Source organism: Manis javanica, chromosome 2 (assembly GCF_040802235.1).
Source record: "Manis javanica isolate MJ-LG chromosome 2, MJ_LKY, whole genome shotgun sequence".
Classification (NCBI taxonomy): domain Eukaryota; kingdom Metazoa; phylum Chordata; class Mammalia; order Pholidota; family Manidae; genus Manis; species Manis javanica.
In genome coordinates, this window is record NC_133157.1 from 82,837,387 (window position 1) to 82,858,462 (window position 21,076).

At 41.2% G+C, this 21,076-nt stretch overlaps 1 long non-coding RNA gene across 4 annotated transcripts; it reads left to right on the forward strand.

Annotated features, from left to right (window-relative positions):
- Positions 1-1,096: 1,096 nt before the first annotated feature.
- LOC140847721 (uncharacterized) lies at positions 1,097-19,907 on the forward strand. 4 transcript variants are annotated; one of them, XR_012127782.1, is made up of 5 exons: positions 1,097-2,685; positions 15,479-15,606; positions 18,698-18,823; positions 18,971-19,114; positions 19,428-19,907. It is a non-coding gene; the product is annotated as an uncharacterized lncRNA (long non-coding RNA). The 4 variants fall into 4 exon arrangements; XR_012127783.1 differs by lacking the exon at positions 18,698-18,823 and having other exon boundaries at positions 1,097-1,751; positions 2,544-2,685; XR_012127781.1 differs by lacking the exon at positions 18,698-18,823 and having other exon boundaries at positions 1,097-1,289; positions 1,535-2,685.
- Positions 19,908-21,076: the final 1,169 nt, after the last annotated feature.

Genomic DNA, 21,076 nt, shown 5'->3' on the forward strand with positions numbered 1-21,076 from the left:
CGGGAGGCCAGCCATGAATTAGAACCTAACAGGCATCTGCAGAAATATCTCCTCCTGAGCCAGCTCCTTCCAAGCACGCCAGCGTTTTTAAGTATCTGAGAAGCGTAGGTGATTTCCGCACATAGCTAATGTTACTGGAGGTCCAGGGCAAATAGAAAGGGCTTCAGTCTGGTGGCTTCTTTTAGAAGTTTGGTTTGGATTTATAATCTATTCTTAGAAGATAGGAATATGTTCTTAAAAACCAGTTTCTGGATTTGGGAGGGCAGGGGTAGAACATGAAGTCCTGGATTGAAAAACGCATGTCCTCAAACTACCCTGCTGGACCAGTCCCAATATGGAAGGGGGCCTCCAGAGGTGGCTTCTTAATTAGACTGCCAGCACAACAGAATTGAGGTGGCTATGGACTGAAGAGCAGGGGATAGAGTTTCTCGAACTGGCTTTCTCATTGGTTCATTTGTGTGTTTCTTTAGGAAAATCATTTAACCTATCCGGGAGTCTGCTCATTTGGAAATGTGAGAGCGTGAGCTCTGTTCCCTTTCAACGCTTCGGATCTCCACCGGCAGGACGGGCTCTGCCCTGTGGGGCTGTGCCTCGCCCCTGGGACGACCCTGGCTGCCTGTGCTTGCCACAGAGAACAGCAGTCCACCAGCTTCTAAGAGAGAAGCTCCTCCACTCTTAAGTGAATCCTTTAAAAATGGTAAAGCAGCATCAGATGGGAGTGCTATCACATACCTTGCTAATGATAGATTTAGTACCTTTCTTAATCAAGATTCCAATGATTCTTAAAAAGTGAGCCTGAAAAAGAAGGCTTGAGAAGAATTTCTTAAAACCTCATTTTTTCTCAGCTAGAAACCTTTTCTACATAGATCAATTTCACCTATGCAGCAGCTTGTTGATTTGAAACATACACAATTGGCCCCTTAACATCTAATTCACTCAAGAATTTTTGGATGTAAGTTTTCATAAGTTTCCAGGAAGCTACCTTGTAATATAACCAGTTTCCCAGAACCTAAGACAAATTAAATTAATCATGCTAGAAACTAAATAAAAGTGCCCTGTCGGGGCCTGTTTGGACAAGCCCTACTGCTCCCTCCAGTTGGCCAAAAGCGAAAGAGCCTCTGGGAGGGCTCAGCCGCCACCCACCCCGCGCAAGAAGGGCGGTGGGATCCTGAGCCTCAGCGTGGCTTCGTTTCAGTTCACTATTCAAGCGTTCGATCAGATGCCAGAATCTTGTTCTCTTGTAGGAGAAAACAAACAGCAAGGACAGGTTTCAGCGACTTTACTGACAGGTAAGCGGGAGTGTCAAACACGAGCTCGGGACGACCAAGGCTTTACTTTCTTTGATGGTCATCCAGCAGAGGCCTCTTGCTCCTCTTCCTGATCTGCTGAGCACCTTTCCCCACCCAGCCTCCTGTTCTGCACATCTGTAACGCATGGGCATCTCTGTATGTATGGGGGCATTTACAAGCTTTGGAGAATGTGTGGGCCTGACAGCACCTGACACTTGATTTGTTGTTACTGATTTCTTCCTCAGAGCTGCAGAAACTCTCCCCATATGTGGCAGAGCCGCTGGAAAGAACTCTGCCCTTGCCATGTGTTCCTAATCGGTGGGCTCCCAGCAAGCATGGAACCTAGCCTGTCTTTGCACGAGGCTGAGTTGGCTCCCAGGCACTGTCATTTGATCTCTCCCCTGCTCTCATCGGCGATCGGGAACTGAAAATATTTACTTTGTGTTGGCTCGACAAAAACCAGTAAATAGCAGCCTTTGCAGGGCCCAGAACACACGCCAAAGGAGTGGAGGAAGGAAGGTCCAAATAGCCCCAGTTATACTTAGAAAAGGGAGTGTTCTGAGCTGGGATGCAAAACCCAGAAGCAGAGTCAAGTCTCGGTTTCTTTTGCCTCTGAAGTCAGTTATTTACTGACCGGGGCTTTGGAACTGAATGAAAGTACGACCACCCCTGCCCCCTCGCCCTCATGTTCATTGCTAAATCTCTTTTGGGAAATGCAGTTGTAATGGGTTTTCTGATCATTTTCTCTGTTTCTGAGATTGTTTATTCACTCAATGAGCCATTGAGTTACCCCTTTTTCTGAGTTACCCCCATTTTTTAGGCTTTATTATGGGTGCTGGAGACTCAGTAATGAACTATAGGAATCTCCATCTCAAGATAATAAGTCAATAGGATAATTTCAGATTGATACAACTAATGGGAAAGAGACAACCTAGGGGTTATTTATGGAGAAAAACTGTAGAGTGTTGTTAGGTGATTATACCAGCCTTCCTAACATACTATTTGACTCTAGACCTAAAAGAAAAGAGGCAACCATGCAAAAACTGGTAGGCAGGTGATAAGGCAGAAGAGACTGTAAGTGTAAGAGAAGAGATTCATGTTATGATAGAATGGAAAAGACTAGAGTACCAGGGACCATGTCAGGGAAAAGAATGGAGTAGAAAATAACTTTTTCACTAACTTTGCAATATATTTTTTCAAGCTGATCCTTACTACTATCTCATCAATTTTGTATTCTTGCACCTGTTTAATCAGAACCATAAAACTAAGGCTTGAAATAGAGTGGAAGCAAAACGAAGTGCTGCTAATATCTGCCAAAGATGAGGTGAAGTGGTGCAACCTAGGAGGCCTGGGGACCCCATCGCACATGACCACAGAGCACCCTGCTCTACAACAGGTAATTACATCTTCTATTTCTTTGGAATCCCAGTCTTACAGAACTCCAAGTCATCAGTGTGGCACAACTCTCCAAGTGAGTCCAGAGTCAGTGTAAGTTGGCAGTTGGCATCATGCAAGACGGCGAGCACAGAGTCGGGGTCTGCGGGACTGGGATGGCAGTGCTGCCTCAGTCTGCTCAGCCTTGAGAAAGGGACTTGTCTTCCGGAGCCTCAGCTTCTGTGTCTGTTAAACGGAGATGGTAACACCTAGTTCCCAGTTTAGATACCATGAGGTAATATTTGAAAAAATTCCCTAGCATATTTTTAAAAACTGTCTGGTAACACTTACATCTCATTACATGAATCGTCCGCTAATGTAATCACATACAAATGAGACTGCAGGGCATAACCACGGATGGTGGCTTCCTGTTTGAGGGTTTATCATTTGAGCTAAGTTTAAAAACCAGTGGTAGGTGAGGACTGTGAGAAGAAAAAGCTCTGAGAGCACTCCGGGGAGAATCATTTAGAAAAGAGACAGCTTCTGCTTCTCAAAAGTAGAGCTGGCTGGAAAATGGGGACACAGTCAGACACAGTTGGTGCTGGTAGGGGTGCCAGGCACCCTGCAGCCCTCATGAATTTTGTCTCTCGGTCTCCACCTGTCTCCAGCACTGTTTGCTGGCTCAGTCGTGCCTGCTGTGATTTCCTCCTGGGGTCTCCTTAAAGATTCCTTCTGGCTCCTGGTATTATCTACCACATAAGAACCATACTAGCAAACACTGGGTGATTCAGGACCATTGGATTCATGGGGTCTGTCTCTTCTTTTGTGAAATGATTATTTGTGCTAAAAAATCACTTTAGTTTCATTAAACATTAAACCCCTTATATGATTCTATTAGTATAATACTTTCATGCACAACCCAATAATTTTATGTGAAGAAAAAGGGGCCAAGAGAAGCTAGTTAATTTCTCCTGCATTTCTTCAATCAGCCATCAAAAATGGTTTTTCTTTGGATTAAAACAGCAGAGGATTTTCTTGTCTGGGAGGCTTTAAAACATCAGCCAGACTATCATGTTTCTTTTCCCTCTTAAAGAAGAATTAACATATGAAAAGTTGTTTCACCTCATTAGTAATCAAAGAAATAACATTATTGTATATGTCAATGTGAAAAAGGTAATATCACTTGGTAACGATACAGTATACAACACCAGATGCTGGCAAGAATGGGGGAAAGGAGGAGCCTCATGCTCCTAATGAGACTATAAATGTATATAGTCTTTTGGAGAGCCATTTGCCAATACCTGGAATACATGGTGCATACCCCTCCCTACCTAGCAATTCTACGTCTAGGTATATATGTTAAAGAAACTCTTGCATCTGTGCAAGAGGAGACATGGTATAAAAATGTTTAACGAAGCATGGATATGATAGTAAAATCTGTCAAAAATCTAATGTTTGTTAATGCAGTAATGGTGAATAAATGATGGTACAGGATGGATTACTATAGGGCCACCAAATAAACAAATTAGATCCATAAGTATTACCTTGGGTAACTCTCAAAACAGTGCTGAATAAAAAAACAAATAACAGAATCTTATCTACAGAATGATGCAATTTGTGTACATTTTAAAAACACAAAACTGCTGTTCTTGGGCACAGATACATGCAGTGAAAGTATAACAACATGACTGGAAGGGCCACACACCTAAGTCATGATAGTGGTGACCTCCAGCAGGGAGGGAAGGGTGAAGGGAAGGGATTGGAGTAAAGAGGCAAGCTCGGGGTTAGAGGACTTCTGCTGCCATATTCTCATTTCTTTCATTTAAAATAAACTGAAGCCCAAATGACAGTATGTTAGCATTTATTAATTGTGAGTTCTGGGTGTTTAGGTATGCAGGTGTTTATTATACCCTAAACCCTTATGACTTCTTTTGTTTTTTTTTATTTAAAAAAAATTTTTCATTAGGGTATGATTGATATACACTCTTATGAAGGTTTCACATGGAAAAACACTATGGTTACTACATTTACCCATATTATCAAGTCCCCACCCATACCCCAATGCAGGCACTGTCCATCAGTGTAGTAAGATGCCACAGATTCACTGTTTGCCTTCTCTGTGCTACACTGCTCTCCCCGTGATCCCCCACACCATGTGTACTAAACATAATACCCCTTAATCCCCTTCTTCCTCCTTCCCCACCCGCCCTCCCACACCCCTCCCCTTTGGTAACCACTAGTTCCTTCTTGGAGTCTGTGAGTCTGCTGCTTTTTTGTTCCTTCAGTTTTGCTTTGTTGTTACACTCCACAAATGAGGGAAATCATTTGGCATTTGTCTTTCTCCGCCTGGCTTATTTCACTGAGCATAATATCCTCCAGCTCCATCCATGTTGTTGCAAATGTTAGGATTTGTTTCTTTCTTATGGCTGAATAGTATTCCATTGTATATATGTACCATATCTTTTTCATCCATTTATCTACAGAAGGACACTTAGGTTGCTTCCATATCTTGGCTCTTGTAAAAAGTGCTGCGATAAACATAGGGGTGCATATGTCTTTTTGAATCTGAGAGCTTGTATTCTTTGGGTATACTCCAAGGTGTGAGATTTCCAGGTCAAATGGTATTTCTATTTTTAGTTTTTTGAGGAACCTCCATATTGCTTTCCACAATGGTTGAACTAGCTTACATTCCCACCAGCAGTGTAGGGGCGTTCCCCTTTCTCCACATCCTCGCCAGCATTTGTTGTTCTTAGTCTTTTCGATGCTGGCCATACTTACTGGTTTGAGGTGATATCTCATTGTGGTTTTAATTTGCATTTCCCTTGATGATTAGTGATGTGGAGCATCTTCTCATCTGTCTGTTGGCCATCTGAATTTCTTCTTTGGAGAACTGTCTCTTCATATCCTCTGCCCATTTGTTAATCTGGTTATTTGCTTTTTGGATGTTGAGGTGTATAAGTTCTTTATATATTTTGGATGTTAACCCCTTGTTGGATATGTCATTTACAAATATATTTTCCCATACTGTAGGATGCCTTTTTGTTTTGTTGATGGTGTCCTTTGCCATACAGAAACTTTTTAGTTTGACGTAGTCCCATGAGTTCATTTTTGCTTTTGTTTCCCTTGCTCAAGGAGATGTGCTCAGAAAGAAGTTGCTCATGCTTATATTCAGGAGATGTTTGCCTCTGTTGTCTTCTAAGAGTTTTATGGTGTCATGACTTACATTCAAGTCTTTAATCCATTTTGAGTTTACTTTTGTGTATGGGGTTAAGCAACAATCCAGTTTCATTCTCTTGCATGTAGCTGTCCAGTTTTACCAACACTAGCTGTTGAAGAGGCTGTCATTTCCCCACTGTATGTCCATGGAACCCTTATGACTTCTTAAAACATGAAAAAGATGCTGCACTTGTTTGTGCTAATTAGCAGGCTTCCCTCTACAGTATCCACTGCCCACTCACACGTAGGTTACCTGTCTGACTGTTCACCCCTGAGCCTTCACTTTCTCGCTCTAGCACATTGTCTTATTTACCACCTATTTAGCACCTATTACTGTCAGGAAGTGTCCGGTTGCTTGCCTTTTAATCTTCTGTTCCCCGAACTTTGCGTCAGAAGGGAAGCTCCAGGAAAGCCAAGGCCCAGCTGGCCGCTTTCTCTGCTGTGTGGTGAGCTGGAGAGCAGTACCCAGGGCCTCATCTTTTAAATGCACAAAAGCTGCTTTGGAAGACAAAGAGCAACTTGCTTCCTCACCTCCTCTGTCTGTTCTTAGATACAGCTATCTGCATCAGGTGCTAACTTCCCTCAAGGTCAAAATGGAAAAGCTTTCTGTTTGCAGAAAGGAACAGAGATGAGGTTATACACTACTCCTTACCTTTCTTATTACTACATTTTCCTACTAAGGAGAAATGCATTTTCTTACCTTGGAGAATCACACTAGGACATGACTCCAACTTGCTTGCTTCCTTCCCTTGACCTCTTTTCCTCAGCCAGGGTCTTCCTCACAGAGCAGAGGCCTGCTCTCCCCAGTGGGTCACAGAAGATTCTATAAGCCACTCAAGGACTCTGCTGCTTGAAAGTTCCAAGGGCCTCAGCTTTTCTCTGAACATTTAGAAACGTATTACAATTAAATAGGGGATAGGGGTGAGTGAGGTGGGTGATGGGAGTCAAAAGTCACAAACTTCCAGCTATAAAGTAAATCCTGGGGATGGAACATACAGCATAGTAAGTATAGTTAATAATACTGTATTGCATATTTGAAAGTTGCTAAGATAGTAGATTTCAAAAGTCCTCATCATAAGAAAAAAAGTTTGTAACTATAAATGGAGATGGAGGTTAACTAGACTTATTGTGGTGATCACTTGGAATATATATAAATATCAAGTCATTATCTTGTATACTTGCAACTAATAGAATATTATTGGAAATTATTGGAAATATTATATGGAAATTATGTCTCAATTTTAAAAATAAAATGGGAAAATTTTTAAAAATCTTAATACTGTGATTTTATCACTTAAAAATAGAAACCATGTATTTGCTAAAAATTACCTTATTAATCTGTCTGCACTTCTGTTACTTTTTGCTATTCCTTATTACTTTAGGTAGACACTACCCAGTTGGTCCACTTACATCTGTGTTATTAAAATCCTATTTAAAGTCCACCATCTATATAAAACATTGAACCATTTTTTAGGGATAATATTCCTCATGTTATGAGCAGTATCATTATAATAATGATATTCATAATCTTTACCCCATTCATCTGAGTCTTCTTAGATTTGTCTCAAAAATATACACCAACTAAAGCTCTATCTTTACAAATGTCTTTAACAAAAAAAGTTAAGGTACTTTGCATGAGATGCATTATTTTTCTGGCATGACCCTTTGCTTTAAGTACAAAGTTGTGCAATTACAAGTGGAAAGAAATAGCATGTGGCTCTTTAAGACTTTCAGGTGTGCAATTGTCTAGTTTCCATTATCAGGACCACTGAGATGCATGTTTCTGAAGATTCTGTCTAGAATTCTCTCCTAGCAGTAAGAGAACAGATCAGAGTCCCCTTGTAACCTGGCCCTGAACTACTGAGAATGAGGAAGAGGCTGGAGCAGAAGGGCCATTTGTCTTTGTTATTAGGAAATAAATCAACCTTTGTTTTCCTGGCCAAACTCAAGGAATGTCATTATTACCAAATAAATTGTGTCGTTACAAATCAATCAAGCCACCTTTCATTTAAATGTGAATCACTTTAATTGTCTGGGCTTCAAACTTGATTCCACCCCATGGAAACAAATGATTTGATACATAGATCATTCAAAGTTTTTTACATTTGATACAGAATTTTCCACAAAAGCAAGTTTTGTTTTGTTTTTTAACTTAGCTAACAAACTCATCATTCAATATTCTCTCTTAATGAAGGGACTAGCTCAAAGCTTTCCTTGTGAGTTTAAGACTGACTTGGCAAAAAATTAAAGCCTGTCTGCCTCAGAATATGGTAAAAATCACATACTTGGAGATATCGTGAGTGAGGTATTAATGTCTGACTATCATTTGCATGTTTTAAGATCTATCCTCTAACAATGAAAACAAAACAGAGATATAAGTCTTCACAGCTATTTGGAGAAACTTTCTGAGGACTTAAAGACAGAGTGGATTGAGGCTGACCTTTACCAAGTTTCAATCTACCTTTTGCTGAAAAAGGAATGTTATAACTAAACCAACCCAGATTTTAAGTTCTGCCATGGGCATTTTCATATGGCCATAATTTTATTAATGTATATTTACAAGCAACATCATTCTGAACAAATGATGTTGCCCAGCTAAAAGATCACCCCATTTCCCCTCTGATTTACCCCCCAGGTTCTCACACTGTCCTTTCTCTGTGACCTCTCTCCCACCTCTGACCTCCTCCCCAGTTCTCACCCGGGCTTTAACACTTGATTTATGATGGGCCCATGGAAGGGTCAAGCCCGCTTTTATGGTTTGCTTAAAATATTTCTTTTAGAGTGAGCATCAGAAGTGGTCTTCAACCCCCGCTAAACAGTTACCCCAAGACCTCAAAGATCTTCCTTTACTGCCCATCATGGCACCTTATTTATATCTTTTGTACTTGTAAGGAGCAACTCATTAAATAAGGAAATTTTGAAACTTTTACCAAAATGGGTAGCTTACAAAAGGTGTGGGATTTAGCTTTTTTTTTTTTTCCATTGAGTATGTCTGAGCATGGATATGTAATTCAGGGGTCCAGAGGGGTGAGGAAGAGAGAAGGAAAAGCCACTAAGAATAAGTTTAGCCCTAGGATTATTTCTTTTACGGGATCTATTTTTCTTTGAGCCTGACAGTTTGATCTTCACTGGCACTGCAGCCCCAGAGCTCTTGGGCACACTCTTAAATTCATTGCCTCACCAGTAAATTTCACCCTTTTGTTTAATTTGACTTCCTGTCCTGGCTTCAATATACTAATTAATTGCCAAGTTTAGAAATGCCTTTAAAAAATCCTGGTTACTAGAACTTTTTTTTTTTAATTTTAAGATTCTGAAGAGAGAAAGCAATCAGATAGGAATACGGCTATTTGCTTGTAAACGCATATACAGTCTGAAAGGCTAACTAGCACCTAAAATTAGGGGGCTTAAACCAAGATTGCTGGCCTAAACGTGAATACAACCTTAATGTTCTAATTTGTAACTTAACATTGAATTTTAGATTACTGTGAAATGTTTGCTACCTTAGTGAGCTTTTGTTAAATAACACCATATGATACTTCTATAGGTGGCTTATCCAAACTTATTGATCTCCGTCTTCATTGGTCATTAAGATGTGATTTATTTGCCTGACATTTTTAATAGGGCAAAGCTCAGAGGTTTATAGCGATGGCTTTCTTAACTTCCATGTTGCCTTCGGCTGCTACCAGGATACACAAGCTGTCAAGATGACACACTCTAATAAGCAGCTGGCTCTTTTTTTTTTTTTAAACTAAATGGCAACCTCTACATATTTGAAGTGTTTTACACCTATTACATAGCAATGAATTAATTTTTCCCATTTCACCCCTCTCTTTCATGTAAAGCTAAAGCTAGGTGTCTCCCTCTCCCCCCATTAAATGCTGTCATTTCCTTAGTGCAAGGCTTGGCAGGACTCCAGAAGTGAGCAAGCTTGAACTGAAGGGTCCGCTGCCAAGAGTCAGTGGGATCTTAGACAAAAGAGTAGGTCTCTGCCCCACTGCTTTCCTGGGTCCAGGAAGAAGCCACAGCACCAACCAGGGGTCGCTCATGGCTGAGATGACAAATCCAGCCATCCAAGGGTTATGGATCCAGTGTATGAAAATAGCCCACATTACAGGGCCACAGCCTATATGCTAGCCTCCTGGTCTTTGTGGCGATGACTCTTTATGAATGGGAACAAATCTGTGTGCCCACCATCAAATTTAGATTCAGACTCCTGGATTCTTGTGCCCAACAGAAATTTCAGGGGGAAGGGGATGAGTAGAATATCAGTGGCAGGGGCCATTCAGATGAACCGAGGGTGTGGGGCTGGATGCTTGCCCTGGATTTGAACCTTCTGTCCGCTGGAGCCACGTAGCTCCTTCCCCTCCAGTTTCTTAGCAATGCCTGTCTAATCTGCATGTGTTTTATTAGTAAGGGCTGAATAAGAGAAGGAGGAGGAGGAGGGAGAAGAGGAGGAGAAGAAATAAAGTTTTTTTGAAAGGAAGAGCTACAGTTTTTCTTATTTTAGCCTTTTTAATTGGTCATCACACCATATATACATATGGCGCAAACCGAGAATATTAGCATCTGCCAGAGGTTGTTAAAGTCAGAATCCTTTCTTTCACATTCACTTCAAGTGTGAGCACATGTACACAGCCAGAGACACCAAGAGATGAGGAAAACCTGACACAGTTCTATGCCAGGATTCTTCTTTGAGCCAGAAATGAGTGCATTTGAAATCCGTTAATATGTGTCTGTTGTAGGATACCAGAACTCTTCTGGAATTCTTTCAGACTGATGCTCTCGAAGCAAAAAATGTGGTACCGGTACTCATTTCATGATGAACCGTATGCCTCATGTGCTTTTCATCTACCTCTTCACTTTCCGTTCTTACTTCATTCTGGCAAATGAAAGTCCTGGCCGTGTCCCTGGTCACTATGAGGGAGCAGGTGTAACCAGGACAGCTCCCTTCTGCTGCAATGGGCCCCTCTTCAGTGGCCGTCCAGGAGCAGGGTGACAGCAGAGGTCTTCGATTTTCAGGAGCAGTGCTGGTTGACACTTGCTTCCCCCAGTATGGATTAGCAGCAGCCCCTTGTCACTCTCAAAGTTGTCCTTGAGAATGACGGGATCCTCAGTCCTCCTTCCAAAGGGGCCCTTCACAGATGTGGAATGGGAATGGAATTCCACTCTGGACTCACCTTCTCTCCCTTAGCGGTGACGTGTGGGGCAGGGAAGATCATTTCCTGCGTTTCTGAGTCATGCAGCCCTGCAGTTGATTTTTGGCTCAGTCCATATTCTTTAGGTACATGCACTTGGAGAAGTTACTTCATCTCACGGAGCCTCAACTTGCTTGCCTTTGAAGTGGGATGAATGAACCATTTATAACAGATGATTAAATCATAAACTGCCCAATATCAATCCCTAAATCAGGAACTAAGTTAATGTCTCTTTTCCCTAACATCTGCCTCCTAAGTTTAATGGCCAAATCTTCTCAGTTCTAAATTATGCTCTTCCAGTTACACAACAATGTTGAGAGAAGTAATAAATCTATGGCATCATGAAGGTCAAGGACTGGATTACTGTTTCCAGTTCTGCCATTGGCTTGAACCCAGCAAACCATTTGCGAGTTGTACAGGCTGTTTAGTAAGTCTATGCAACAAGGACCATGATAGCAACAAACAAAGGATTTTGAACGACAGAGCAAGTATTTAGTGGCCATTTTTTATTAAATTCCATCATGCCAGAAAGTGCACTGTATGAGTTAAAAAGAGAAGAGATGGCTTGTTACCTGAAGGGATTTGACATCTAGTTATAAATAGACCCAAAAGCCTCCTGTTTCTCAAACTTGGCACCACTGACACTTGCTTGGCCCAGGGACTTCTCTGTGGTGGGCTGACCTGTGTATTACAGACCATTAAGCAGCATCCCTGAGCTCAACCCAGTAGATGCCAGAAGTACCCCAAGCTCAGTTGTGATCATCAAAAATATCTCCATTAGGGCCAGCTACATAATTTGCAAGGCCCAATGCAAAATCAAAATGTGGGCCCTTGTTCAAAAAGCAGAGGGAAAAAAGTGACATTAAAGGTAGTAAAATACATAGCTTTTTCCGTCCTTCCATGGACTCTTTCTCTCTTGACATGCCATCATGTTTTTAAATTTTTGTTATTTAATGTCATTCCAACAAATTCTAAACATTTTAAATTATGGGCATGAATTTTACTGTTTACGCCACAGGATATCATATTTAACATAAATATGAGAGGATTTATACTATATGCAGACTCACCTGAATTATAAAACTCACATTCCATTCCTACAAAAACAGTGAAGATGCACCAAATACACACACATACTGTTCACACTGCCTTCAGCTCACTGCTGAGTTGGGGAGGTCAGAAGGGAAAAGGAACTATGGGTTGTTCTACCTTTCCCTTTTCTTCTACATCACCATTTGCAGGGTAAGTGGTGAGCTAATGCAGAGAAGCAACACGAAGAAGAAAGGATATGATGCTTCCTTGGCCATTTGCATTTCTTAGAATGACATGTTCTTTCTGCACTCAGAGAAAGTTCTGGTCCAAACAGAAAGCTTAGCTTGTTGGAGCATGCATGCTCCAGTTCACTCAGTAATAGGCAAAACACACTTAACTTACCCTACCTTTAAGTCTTGCTGAACTGCTTCTCATCACAGTGCCCCCCAAATCACATGCTAATGGGGCATAATGAATGTGGGGTGTTAGTGGGGTGGCAGGGAAAGGCTACCACACCGACTGCACATTTCTCCCCTGTTCACGCACATGCTCCATTGCTCCATCAGACTTCAAGTACAGAACGTAAGTTCAAAGATAAAATTATTAGCAATTATAAGAGGTGATAGAGGAGCATTAAACCAGGCATATGGCCCTTCTAACCATGGAATCTTGTGAGAACACATACTTTGCACATTTATTAAGTGCATACTGGTCACTCAACGTTTTCTGGGTGGCAAAGTTATCCCCACTGAGAACCACTGAGCTATGGTACACAGTACACTGTGCTTTAGGCCACCATGAAAAAATACAATCATAATGGACTTAAAATGTGTTATTTCAGACAGAAAGGAGCAAGGAAAGCCTGGTTGAACTGGCAGAGTTTGAGTGAGACCTTTGAGAATGAAAGTTTGGAAATTCCTTGAGCTCATTCACTTCTGATATTTTCTTTATTCTCTTGGGCAAAATATGGTTTTGAAGGTGTTTTAACTTTTTCTTTTTTAGTGTGACATTTTCATGGAATATTTTACATTTTTGCATTCACAGAAGAAAAATGGCTGTCAATTCGTGCAATGCCAATAAAGAAAGAAGTTACAACAAATCTTGGCTAATTGTACTTACAATTGTACACTATGTATTTTACTTGTGGATGAACAAATCTAAGCAATTCTATACTTTCCCAGGAGATACACTGGGAAATCCAAGTTTCTCTATGTCATTAATCATAATATGGAGTAGACAAGGTTGTACAACTGCCTCTTTTTTTCCAGAGGTCTAACTGAAGGAATAATAATTAACATTAGCACAGGAACCCAGGTCATGCTGAAGGCTTGGAGTGAACATTGGGAGTAAATATTAAGTTGAAATATGAATGTGAGAAAATCAGATAACAAAGTTAAGCATCCTTTCCTCCTCTTTGAGGATTCTCTGCACAACATAACAGTGTAGATAGAGCAATAAATAAGCGTTCGAGATACTCCAGTTTAAATCCCAGCTCCTTCCATTTACCTTTCTGCATCTCTGCTTCTTAATCTGTCCCAATGGTAATTAGTTCCACTCTGTACATTTGCAAGGTGGTGTTGAGAACATTAAATATAATAGTGTGTGGAGGAGCTTTGTGAACTACAAAAAGTATATGATTATTTAATAATCTGTTGTTACTAATTACATCAGAAGGATCTGAACACCTATATGTGCAATGAATTTTTTTCTAGATTGTTTCTGAAAAGACAAGTTGTATGTATTAGTCAGGATACATAATGTCAGTTGCTATAACAAACAACTCTCAAATCTCAGTGACATAACACAAATGTGTTAATTCCTTATTCATGCTTCAGTCTGATGTAGGTCAGATGGCTCTCCTGTGTGATTTTCTTCCACACTGTGAGTCAGGGACCCAGGTTTCTTCCTCCTTACAATGACCCCCATCTTCAGTATACAGCTTCTACAACTTCTGTAGCATGGTAATAGAGGGAGTTTAGAGGCTCATTCAAGGTTTTCTTTGGCCAGTCCTAAAATTAGTTCACTTAACATTTACTCACATTCTATTGCCTGGAATGCAAATGGTTCAAATTAACTATAAAGGATACTGGGAAATATAATCTTTGTGTGTGCCCAGAAAAAGGAAGGTAAGGACTTATTTAGCCTCTGTCACATTTTAGGAATAATATGATGGTCCAATTTTGGAAACAATCTTATTTTTACTTCCTTATAGACTAGATCTAACCAAGAAAAATTTGAGGAGTCATTGTTTATCACCTTAATTAATGTCTAGTTAGACATGGGTTTGAGTCCAGGCTCTATCTTACTAGGACGGTGAATTAGGATGCATAATTGAGCTAGCCTTCAAGAAAACATTTATTTAAAGAATATTTAATTACACTAATGAAATAAATGATACTGACTGTGTATTGGGCACAAATCTAATCATGTGGAGATCAGTACACACACAAATACATATACATATATATTTACACAATATATACATATATATGTATATATACACAAAAACATATACATATATATTTATATTTATCAGGCCCAAATCCTTATCCCAACCTCAGCTCCAGGAAACATAAAAAGTTAGGGAGTGAAAATTACACCAATAAAATGGCAGTGACCCAAACTGGGAAATCCACAATTAAGTGCCGAGTCATGTTTCTGACTCTAAAGCAGGGGCTGCAAACTCAACCCAACTGCTGAACTGATCTCATTTGGTTTGGACCATGCAGCACTTTGTTTCAAAAGTCTGAACCAACAATAAAAAAATTAGATTTTGTTGTCAAATTCTCTTGGACACATAAAAAATCTGGCAACATTGGGCTGGCATTCCCCATGGTCACAACGGATGGACCTGCATGGCAGCTGGCCCTTGAGATGGGACATGTCTCTCGTTCACCACAGGTGTCGCCCCTCCCTGACAAGGCCTCACAGCAGGGAATCATCAATTGCCATTTGTCATGTGATCACAATGGTCTCTCCTTGAAGAAATATTTCCCTATTCTCATATCTTTATGAAAATTAGAACAAGAAACCCTTGAGTTCCACAAAATATGGGAGACAGGTATCTCTTTGTGGGGTTGGAGGACATTCTCAGGCATTAACTAGGCAAAAAGTGTGTGTCTGCCTCCAAAACATACAATCTATACCTGCTTTACATCCCCCGCCTGGCATGGTAGGCAGTTTCCTTTGAAAACAGTTTTACTGAGGTGTACTTTACATATCATTAAATTCCCTCACAATAAGTATACAATGCAAAGACTTTAGTGAACTTTTTGAGATGTGCAACTGCTACCACAGTCAAATTTTGAGAGCACTGCAAATATGACCTGGTGCCGGTTCAGTCATTCCCTGCTCCCACCTCTCTGCCCACAGCAATCACCGATCTACTCCCTGCTCCATCCAAGGCACATCTGAGGTTTACAAACCATGCCCTGACAGCCACAAGCTATTCAGGGGACATCAGTCCTGTCTTACATAGGAAGGACTACTTCATGATGAAGGTAAGACTTTACATAATTTAATCTGACATGTGTTTACCATGTAACCCTGAGTGTCTTTGTTTCCTTAATGTTAAAAACAACTGTAGTCTCTTAAACATTTTTGTATTCTTTGCATAAAACCTTTAACCTCAATCATTCCTATAATAGATGTTTAATAAAACTTGTGGAAGAATGCATGTCATTGCTGAATTACATCAAGGATTATGATTCACTGAGTCTGCAGCTTTAAATGCAATAAAAATAAGCTGAGTTGTTTGAGTCAATAAAGATAGGGTTTAGCAAGGATTTTTTCTTTTTCATCATTTCAATGAAGATCACTGAAATGGCCCCAAAACAAGAGGTTGGACTGCTCATTTATTATCTTAATTGAATTAGATCAACTGTTTAACTTAATCCATTGCTCACAGCACAGCCATTTAATCAATTAAAAGAGGAAGTCCAGCCTGCCACTTTTCTATTGCTTCTGGGTTTTTTGTTTGTTTTGTTTTTGCATTTTTTTTCTTGCTATATTGGTGTCCCCCTGTGGCTTTATTTGTGCCTGTCTACATTTCCATTCCCCTTGAGTCTCTGCATCTCTCTCTTCACACCCCCGTCTCCCTCTCTTGTATCTCAATCTCTCTCTGTCTCTTTCTCTGCCCTCTCAATTTCTCTTCCTTTCTTCATCTCAGTCTTCCTCTCTTTCTCCTTTCCCCTCTCCCTGCCCCCTGGCCATTTGCCCCTCCGCTGTGGCCTCTGTTTGGTCCTTGCCTGTGGCTGGCCCTTCAGAGTGAACATCCTCGGAGTTCAGGGACATGTGCACAATGCTAGCCCTGGTTTGCCTCCCATAGCTCAGGACATCATTTGTGGGTTCAAAATGGGTCATATGAGACATGTGGGCAGCCTTCAACTTCCTACAGAGATAAGATATTTTTGTTAATAAAATGAAAATAAAAAAGTGAAGAAAGAACAAAATGAAAAATAGTAAACACTCCAAACAGAAAAACTGAAATATCTCAAAACACATGGAAATGCGACATCATAAAATCTTAATCTTTGCTTTAACCCAGATGGAATTTATCTAAGAAAGGACATTTACTTGGAGTAAGTCTATATATATGAGCTTTAATTCTGTATATAACTTTTCTTTTTAATGTTTCTTTCCTTTTTTCTTTTTAATGTTTCTCTCTCAAAATACAAGGACAACACTTTTTTAAAATCTGTAAAATCATTTTTTCAGGCCAAGTTTACAACCTGAATGGAGAAAATAGAGTTTAAACAGGATTTATCTTTTAAATACTTTATCGTCACCCAGTCTGACACTTTCTCTTCATCAAGACACTTTGAGATCCTGACAAAAAGATTTCTAAAATAAGCAAGTGTATGTTCCTGGAGAAAACAGTTACACAGATGTCACACCCTCACCCCACAACAAGACTGTTCCCCCAAACCCTCCAGCTTTCCCACTGCTTCATATTCATTAATTAGTCTGAGGTTTCCTCCGTGTTTCGTTTACAAAGCCACTTAAACCCACGCATTCATTTAACATATTTATGACCCCCGTTTTCTTTCTGTTCTCTGAGACTGTACCGTAATTGTTCCTGGACCCCGGGCTGCAGCGAGCCTGCCCCGCTGAAAAGAGCCAGTATAAAGAAGGAAATGAATGTGTGCGGCTCAATACCGTCAACAAAACAACTGGGTGCAGTTTGGCCCCTGCCCCCCCTCCTCCCGGGGTCACTTTAATTGAGTGGAGCCTCACCCTCTATTGAGTGTATGGGAGACTATTAACTCTTAACAACGCTCGGTCTCAGGTTATTTATTTATTGCTTAAATGATTTGTTATTGCTACTTGAATTTAATACACCCTCTGGGAACCAAGATAGCAGCATCATGTTACAGAAAAACTACAAGTTATTTTAAAACTGTAATTGACGTTTTATGAGAGCCGTAAAATCTTTCTGAACAAATAACTTATGATTAGTCAGAAACTTCAGCAGGAGATCTGTAAAATTCAGGATTCTGCAGAACAGTACTGTACTTGTGTGTGACTGTCTGCGTGTGTGCTGGGAGGATGGGGCTGCAGGCAGGAGGGAAGCCTCGGAGTGACTCCGGTGAATTATTTCACATTGCTTGTGCGTCTTGATTTAAGTCATCACACTTAGGGGGCAGAGGGACTTGGGAAATGGTGAAAAGGATTCCCAGGAAAGATAAACTGCATCTGATGAGTATATTTCAGGTGATCACCTAGGGGTTTTACTATTAACTGAAACCACTTCCCAGCTAGACACCAGTGTGGCCCACTGTGCAGTGCTGCCCAGCTTAGCTGAGTCGGTAGTTACAAGGAAGGATGGCATCTCCTTGGGCTCTGAGTCCCAATCACATGTGGATTCTTTAGACCTTCACAGGAGTGAGCAGAACCCATCACTGAGAGGCTTGGTCCATCCCCTTCCCTGGTCCAGCAGATCTTAGTACTTTTGACATTATTTTCAGGTAATAATAGAAAAGACTTTGGCTATAAAATCCACAATTCTGGGAATGATATGTACCAGTTTACTATTTCATGGGATGCTGAGTGGATGTGTCCCCCAGGCCCCCTGCCTGGATTGAAGGCCTCATTCTCCCATGGTGAGTGGTGGCTGCTGATGCCCATGGCTGCATCCCTCAGAAATGCAAAGGCAAGAGTGAGGCTGCCTCTTCCAAAGTAGCCCAAATACATTAAGAAGGTATGAAAGCCCAGCTTCCTTGCCCCCATTCAGGACAACTCTAAACAGCCACTCCAGTTCCAGAACGACCTGTAGGACCAGCTGAGGCCATGGTTTAACCACATCACAGCCCAGCTTCTCCCTCTGCCCCATCCAGCTTTCCACACCTCCTGGCAGATGCTGATCCCGAAGACACTGGGCAGTAAGCCCCCCACACACTCGGGCTTTCCCAGGGGGACCTGGCCCAAGACAGGTGCTCCCTTGGCCTTTGTTGATCCTGTGAGATGATCTGACACCCCGAGGAATCACCCACTTAGCTCCAGCCCAGTGAGCCCCCAGGTGGTTTCTTAAATTGCACAGGAATGTATTGATTTGGCTTCTAACCTATTTTGCTCTGATTTCATCCCTATTAGGTTCCAAAGGTTCAACTCTGAAACTCCCACCAAGTCCTCTGGCTCCCAAACTCCAGTTACATATTTCTGTTTGTGGTCTGTCTTTTCAACTGGCTCTGACTCAGTGCCCCCATCCTGTACTTGGAGGTGATTTTTGTAGCCAACCATAAGAAACTCCTTGGGAACTTCTATATCCATGAAGGTCCCCTTCATCTCCAAAGAGGGAGATTTGCTTCACTCAGGGATGGTAAGACTACTGTAGGCACAGAGACACAGAAGTTTTTGTACTCACAGATCCTTAGGAACAGGAGGCATGGCACAGCACAGCACACCGAGCCACCCACGGAAGCACCAGCGTTGGTCAGGAGGCGGACGGAGTGGGGACCATGTGGACAAGGGCCTCTGCTGTGGTTTGCACAGGAAGAAGCCAGCATGCAGGTTAAACAGGTTTGGGGTTGGCGAGTTTGAACATTTTCAGTAGGCTGTGGGGCACAGGGGCTGTTTCTAGCTGTCTGGTACCCAGCCCTGGGGGGATGCTGGCCTGGAATGTGAAGGTGGCTCTGGATTGGCCGGTTTGTACATGAAAGGCACAATCACAGGCAGACCATTCACTGTCTCTGGGACTGAGCTAGCACTGAGGGGGCAGTTCCCCTGCCTGCCCCAGAAGTCAAAGCATCAAATATGGAAATGGGAAGAGGTGATTCTTAGAGGGGATGAGCTAGAATTGTCTCCTTGTCATTTCTACCCAAAGGTTCCTGGTGCAGAGCTCCGGTGCTGGACAGCACTAGCCTGGGCTTCCCCTTGATGGGCTCTCCGCTGCTCAAAGCCAGCCATCTCCCTCTCTCTACTCTTCTCTTCCATTGCTGGGTCACAACTGCAAACTCGTCTCCCAAATTCATCTCACTTGAGAGACACCAGTTTATCCTTTTCTTCTCCTATGACCTGTAGATTATCCATCGCATAGTTGAGAACACTCTGTAGTTACTTGTCAATGCATTTTGATCACTTATACGTGTATCCATAGGATATATTTCTAGAGGGGAATTGTTTGCTCAAGGGAAAGATTGTAATGCTATGATATTGAGAAATTGCCCACTATTCAAGTTCTTTATTGCTTTGTCTGTAATCTATTTTTTTGTGTGTATTCTGTACCTAGCAAATTAATGTCATTGACCACCATTCTACTTTCTGTACCTTTATAACATTAAAATAAAACAATGAAAGTCCTCTGCTCTTTTTACATGTTTACACAGTTGAGTTATAATAATTTCACTATTTCCACTCTAATAATTATTGCACTTTGTTGTCTAGAAAAACAACCATAAGTCATTAATAATCTCTGATTAATGAAAACAAAAAATGCTGTATTTTGATTAAATGGAAAATGAAAAAGCAACCACAAGAAAACAGAAAACTTAATAACTTGTATTTTGTAGCAGAAGTTGGAAAAGTCCAAAATGAAGTGTCATCCAATATAAAGTTTATGAACAATAGTAAGAATTTACAACAGTCATGTCTTTTACTTTGTGCTGGACATTTCACAGCACTTCAGGAAAAACATATGTAAAGGGAAACTACTTATAATAGGACACATTTACTTTGAGGTAGAAACTATTGGACTACTGTAAGAATACTAGCTGTGCTGGAAGAAGAAACATAAATATGTATATTTCTTGACCTCCCCACTTGGCCGGCTAGCCAACCCCAAAGATGATCAATCTTTGCAATTCCATGATCTCAGGCAATTTCAAGCATGGGGAAAGAGTTCAAAAGTGGTACTTGATGGTTACTCTGCAGGAAGGCTATAAATGAGTAAAACTTTTGATTTTCTGAAGCTTAGCTCTTTAGGCATCTCAATAGTTGATTTTGAACTCCTCTTTTTGTTTATTGCTTATACCTTAAAATTCTTTTCTACTGCAGAGCAGCCAGAGAAAATCTCACACTATTCATATCTTACCTAATGCTTGTTGGTGTGTACCAGGAAGATAAAACATCTTTCTGTAGCCAGTGTTTTACATGAAATAAGGCAGCATGCATATCATAAGTGTGCCCCAGGGAAGCATCTGAATATGGAAAATTCTCTAGCATCCTCAGTCAGTCTACGTCGTGGTGAGGGAGGCCTGAGGAGGTAAGTGGGGTGTGGGTTCTGGCTCCTTTTGGACCTTTGCAGTCTGTTCTCAGGGTCACCAGGACAAGCTTCCCAAAATCTTTGTCTTCTCCTCCTATCTGGGAGAATTTATCATCCCATCGGCCTCAATTTCCATATGGTTCCCAGATTTTACTCATCTTGGCTTCAACACTCCACTCCTGGCCTCTGGGTCTTGCTCTTCACTGACCCCTCCCTAGCCCAAGACAGCTTCCTGCAAAGCAGTTACACTGCTGCCGCATTCATCGTTTAAA